General features: G+C 37.7%; 1 protein-coding gene and 1 pseudogene across 1 annotated transcript in view; both read right to left on the reverse strand.

Moving 5' to 3' along the window:
* Positions 1–1,573, reverse strand: part of LOC141585167 (large ribosomal subunit protein eL30 pseudogene) — a 28,076-nt pseudogene extending 26,503 nt beyond the window's left edge.
* SLC2A13 (solute carrier family 2 member 13) overlaps positions 1–6,654 on the reverse strand; it is a 342,174-nt gene that overhangs the window by 312,066 nt on the left and 23,454 nt on the right. The gene's annotated exons all lie outside the window — the stretch shown is intronic.

Here is a 6,654-nt window from a genome sequence, read left to right on the forward strand (position 1 = left end):
GTACTTCGTGTCTGTCAAGGGCAGGAGTGAGGAAAGGAAAAGAGAAATGGAAGGGATAAAAAAAATACAATGTATCTAAGATCTCACTCTTTCCCATATTCACTCTTTCTGGTATTCATTTCCAGAAATAATACATTCAAAAAAACATGCGTATCTTAATGAAAGGAATTATGCATTATGCTTATTAAATGTTTCCAAATAATTCTTTTAGTGGTATTCATTAACCAATTTCTCTTTTGCATCCATTCAATAAAAAAATTAATTGGGTAAAAACTATATGCATCTTAAATATGTCAAGAAATACAAAGAAATTAAGTCAGAGAAAAAAGAAAAGTCTCTTGAACTATGGACTCCAGTATAATAGCTGACATTTCTGTAATAGTACCTTTTATTATAAACCATTAGCAACTCCTAAACTACCGGCATCTACAGATGATATCGTGCTACCATGGAAATGCAGAATACATGAATTAATTAGGACTATGGTTGAAAAACAAAGGACAGAAGGGTGCCTAGTTTCTACAGAAAGCAGTTTCCTTCAATAGTTTCTTATTATTATTATTCATCTAACAAATACCCCATGTTTTAAAATCTAATTATTTGGACTTAAGCTTTTTTTCAAACCAGACATCAGTTCAACATTACTTACTTGCTATGTCTTCTTAAATTCTGGATGTAATCAACAGGTTTCACATCAATACTGTGCACCACTAACTTTTTGCCGCTCATTATTTCTTACATACAGTGAGTTTAAGAGAGCTATCTGTCACTGTTGCAAAAACTATGAATTTCACACTATGCACAATTTCTTGTATGTTAATTATACTATAATAATAAAGCTGGGGTTTTGTTTTTGTTTATTGTTGTTGTTGTTGAGATGAAGTCCTTCTCTGTTGCCCAGGCTGGAGTACAGTGGCACAATCTCGGAACTTTTCCTTAAGAGTAGTTTATAAACAAATTCCTGAATGGAGGTTTCCAAATACCAGTTATTGTAAATGAATACAATAACAATATTCCTTCTGAAAGGCATAAAGAGAATATGATGTAACCTAATTTGTCATATTATTATTAGTTTGACAAAGGGTATTATTAGAAGGCCAATTAATCTATATAAAATCCCTGTCAGAAAAACAATAAAAAAAAACCCCACAAACTCAAAGACTGTTCAAAGTGTCTCCAACAGAGACAGGGTAGAGTGCCCTGACAAACCAGTGAAAAGTTCTGCTTGATTTGGTAGATTTCTCTATATATTGGAAAGAAACCAAAAGAACATGAATATTTATCAGCCACCAACTACACTGTACTAGGAATGCAAATAACTGCTTTGTTCTGACTACCAGTTCACCAAACAACTTTCCATAAAGGTGTCAGATCCTTCTGAAAGAAGAGATAGAACAACAACAACAACAACAACAACAAAGTCCCAAAACACTGACCAGCTAAACAGGGCATTTCAATTCGCTTGGTACTTCTCCTTACTTTACAAAAAGCATTCTGGTCCTTTCTCCGTCTATTTTAGGTTGGGTTAATGGAAATAATCAGTCCTATCCCCAATCAACCCAATAAGAACTAAAAAAAAAAAAAAAAGCCGGGCGCGGTGGCTCAAGCCTGTAATCCCAGCACTTTGGGAGGCCGAAGCGGGTGGATCACGAGGTCAAGAGATCGAGACCATCCTGGTCAACATGGTGAAACCCCGTCTCTACGAAAAATACAAAAATTAGCTGGGCATGGTGGCTCGTGCCTGTAATCCCAGCTACTCAGGAGGCTGAGGCAGGAGAATTGCCTGAACCCAGGAGGCGGAGGTTGCGGTGAGCCGAGATCGCGCCATTGCACTCCAGCCTGGGTAACAAGAGCGAAACTCCGTCTCCAAAAAAAAAAAAAAAAAAAAAAAAAAATCATCTTTATAGACCAGAAAAATGGAAGGCCAAACCTGTGCTTGGGTGACACCAAAGTAATGCCATCCAACAAGATCCTGTTTGAACAGCCATTTCACATCTTCCCTTAAATATCAATCTCTATTCAAAATATTTTTCCTTCAGTTGTGACCATCCTAATTACTTCCCTTCACCTCTGGACATCCTTTAAGATTTTTTTATTTTAGCATTTTCTTATTCCTAACCACATAAAATAATAGAATGTGGAGTTTTTGTCAAAGCACTTCCAAGTCATTATCTCATTTGATGCTTACGGCCGTTTTCTGAAATAAGCAGGGCAAGTATCAGTGCATATTTATAAAAAGGAAAAGACAACCCAACAGGTTCCATGCAGGGATTTCAAGATATGGATTAGGGCAGAGGTTCTCAGATATGGCCCCCTGAACCTTCCTCCCTAGGACTACTGGCACCAACAGCACACATAGTCACAACCACCAGCAGGAGTTCTGCTACTGGTACTTAGTGGATACAGGCCAGGGATGCTGCTAAGCATCTTACAAAGTCCATTTCTGGGCACTCTGTCTCACTGATCTACACATGTCTATTCTTTCACCACAATGTCTTGATTACTGTTGCTTTTTAGTCATTCTTTTTATTTTACTATTATTTTTTAAGAGATAGAGTATTGTTCTGTTGCCCAAGCTGGTCTCAAACTTCTATCGATATGATGTGATTATTTAGTCTGTTGATGTGTCTGAACACCAACTTTGAAAAGTTGAATAAGTCCTGCATACTTGGGACAAACCCCATTTGATTCTGGTGTATAAGTCTTTCTGTGTAGTGTTGAATTCAGTTTTAGGATACTTTGTTGATGATATCTACATCTACATACCTGAGAGATACTGGTCTATAGTTTTCTTGTAACACCTTTATCTGGTTTTGGTATTAATACTAGCTTCATAAAATGAGTTAGAAAGTATTCCCTCTCCCTCCATCTTCTGAAGGAAGTTCTAAACAATTGGTACAGTTTCTTTCTTAAATCTTTGGTAGACTTCACTTATGAACCCATCTGAGCCTGGTGCTTTCATATCAGATATTCTTAATTTATGTAGTTTTTTTTTTTTTCTTAGCCTGGCTAAAACCCTGTTTCTTCTACCTTTTCAAATAACCAGCTCTTTGTTTTGTTAATTTTCTTTATCAATTTCCTGTTTCCATTATCATTTCCACTCCAATATTTACTATTTCTTATCTTCTGCTTACCCTTTTCTTGTCGCCTAAGGTGAAAGGTTAGAAGACTGACTCTAACACTTTCTGCTTGCCTAATAAATATATCAAACACTATAAATTTAGAAGCACTGCTTTCAGTGAATTCCACAAATTTTCATTTTTCACTTTCATTTAGCTCAAATTTTTTTTTTTTTTTGAGATTTCATGGCTTGTGTTATTTAAATTGCAAACATTTTGGAATTATCCAGCTATCCTTCTGTTATTGATTTTGTTTAATTCCATCATGGTCTAAGGATAGTTATGATTGTATTATTTTTAAATTGTTAAGGTGTATTTCATGATTCAGAATGTGTTCTATATTGGTGAGTGTTCCATCTGAGCTAAGGAAGAATGTGTATTCTCTTGTTGGATGACGTAGTCTGCAAATACCAATTATACCCAGTTGAGTAATGGTGGTGTTGAGTTCAACAATGTCTTTACTGATTTTCTGCCTGCTAAATCTGGCCACTTCTAATAGAGGGGTAATGAAGTCTCCAACCACAGTAGTGATTCATCTATTTTTCCTCACAGTTCTACCAGCATTTGCATTTGAGAATTTGGTCACTCTGTTATTAGACACATAAGGTAAACTGGAACACTTTTACCATTACAAAACACACCTCTCTTTATCCCTGATAACTTTACTTGCTCTGAAATCTGCTGTTTGAAATTAATATAGCCAATTCCACTTTCTTCTGATAAATGTTAGCATGGCATGTCTTTCCCATGCTTTTAATTTATATGTAGTTATATTTAGAGAGTTTCATGTAGAGAGCAATATATTTGGGTCCTGTTTTTTCATGCACTCCCACAATCTGTCTTTTAATTGGTACATTTAGACCACTGACATTTGAAGTGATTACTGATAGTTAGATCAAAGTCTACCACATTTATTATTTTCTATTTCTTTATTTTTGTCATCTACTCTTTTTCTTCCTTGTGTGGATTTAGTTGAGCATTGTACATGATTCTGCATTTCTGTATTCTCTTCCCACCCCCCCCGCTTTTTTTTTTTTGAGACGCAGTCCACCTCTGTTGCCAGGCTGGAGTGCAGTGGCACGGTCTCAGCTCACTGCAACCTCTGCCTCCCGGGTTCAGGCAATTCTCCTGCCTCAGCCTCCTCCTGATCATCTGGGACTATAGGCGCATGCCACCATGCCCAGCTAATTTTTGTATTTTTAGTAGAGATGGGGTTTCAACATGTTGACCAGGATGGTCTAGATCTCTTGACCTCATTATCTGCCCATCTTGGTCTCCCAAGTGCTGAGATTACAGGCATAAGCCACCACGCCCAGCTTTCTCTCCTTTCGTACCACATCGGTTATACTATTTTCATTACTTTTTCTTTGTGCTGGCCCTAGAGTCTGCAATACACATTTACAACTAATTCAGGTCCACTTTCAAGTGCCACTATATTATTTCATGTGTAGTATGAATACCTTAGAATAGCAAAACAATGCTAATTCCTTCCTTCCATCCCTTGTATAATTTCTGTCATGTATTTCACATGTATACACATATACACACACATGCACACACAAGCACATATACACACAAGGAAGAATCTCCGAGCTTGAGGACATATTCAACAGAACCCTCCAAAACTGATAATCAAGGAGAAAAAATGCTGGGGGGTAAACAAACCATAAACAAACCATGGATATATGTGCTTAAGTATAAACCAGTATATACATAGACAAGCACACCCCATCAAAGGCATTATTGCTATTACTTTCAATAAACTGTTGTCTCAGATCAATGATTAATTTAAAAAATGAAAGTTTTACTTTCAATTATTTCTCTCCAATGATTTCTTATGTAGATCTGAGTTTCTGACATACCATTTTTTAAAATTCTTGCATGGCAGGTCTACTGGCCACAAATTTCCTTTGTTTAAGCAAATTTCTATTTATCCTTCAGTTTTGTAGGAAATACTTAACCAGGTACAAAACCCTAGATTGGTAGGGCTTTATTCCCTTAACGCTTTAAATATTTCACTCCACTCTCTTCTTGCTAGCACAAGGCATTCTTATCTTTGCTCTTCTATAGATACGGTGTTTCCTTCTCTCTCTGGCTTCTTTCAGGATTTTCACCTTTGATTTTTCTGTAGTTCAAAAGTGACATGACTTCATGTAGATATTCTGCCATTTACACTGCTTTATCATCTAGGAACTTGTGGGATCTGTGGTTGGGCTGGGAAATTCTGTCATTATTGCTTCAAATATTTATTCTTTTCCTTTCTCTCTTCTTGATATTTCTTTTACATGTATGTTACACCTTTTGTAGTTGTCTCAAGGTTCTGATATTCTGTTACGTTTTCCCCCAGTATTTTTTCACTTTGCTTTTCAGTTTGAGAGATTATTTTAAAGATATGCTCAAGCTTGAACATTCTTTCTTTAGCCATGTCCAGTCTACTAAAGCCTATCCTATCAAAGGCATTTTTTTTTTTTTGGTCAGAATCTTGCTCTGTCAACCAGGCTGGAGGACAGGGGTGTGATCACAGCTCACAGCAGACTCCAAATCCTGAGCCCAAGGGATCTTCCCACTCCAGCCTCCCAAGCAGATGGGACTAGAGGCATACACCACTATGTTCAGCTATTTCTTTAAAAAAATTTTTGGCCGGGCGCGGTGGCTCAAGCCTGTAATCCCAGCACTTTGGGAGGCCGAGGCGGGTGGATCACGAGGTCGAGAGATCGAGACCATCCTGGTCAACATGGTGAAACCCCGTCTCTACTAAAGGTGCAAAAAATTAGCTGGGCATGGTGGCGTGTGCCTGTAATCCCAGCTACTTAAGAGGCTGAGGCAGGAGAATTGCCTGAGCCCAGGAGGCGGAGGTTGCAGTGAGCCGAGATCGCGCCATTGCACTCCAGCCTGGGTAACAAGAGCGAAACTCCGTCTCAAAAAAAAAAAAAAAAAAAATTTTTGTCGAGCTGCAATCTAACTATGCTGCCTAGGACATTCTCAAACTCCTGGCCTCAAGTGATCCTCCTGCCTCAGCTTCCCACAGCATTGGGATACCCAGCCCAACATTCTTCATTTATGGTATAGTGTTTTTGATCTCTATCATTTCTTTTAGTGAATTCTTAGAATTCTCATATCTCTGCTTACATTATCTATGTGTCCTTGCAAGCTGTCTATGTTACCCAATAGAGCCTTTAGCTTATTAAAGGTGCTTTTAATTCCCAATCTGAGGATTCCAGTACCCCTGACATATCTGATTTTGATTCTGATACTTGCTTTGTCTCTTCATTCAGCCCATTTTTCCCCCTTTCAGTATATTTTCTAATTTTTTTCTTGATACCCAAACATGACAACTGGTTAAAGGAAACTGATATAAATACATCATCAGTAATAAAATGGTAAGGTGTGGGGACAGGGGAAACATTCTACAGTGTTATGATTAGGTCTCAGCCTTTAGTGAGGCTGTTCCTCTGGATTGTGAACTTCACAAATGCTTCTCAGTTCTCTTCTCTCTTGGTTGGAACAGAATGGCTAGAGGGTGCAGGAGCTTAGT

The sequence above is a fragment of the Saimiri boliviensis genome, chromosome 7, assembly GCF_048565385.1.
Source record: "Saimiri boliviensis isolate mSaiBol1 chromosome 7, mSaiBol1.pri, whole genome shotgun sequence".
NCBI lineage: Eukaryota > Metazoa > Chordata > Mammalia > Primates > Cebidae > Saimiri > Saimiri boliviensis.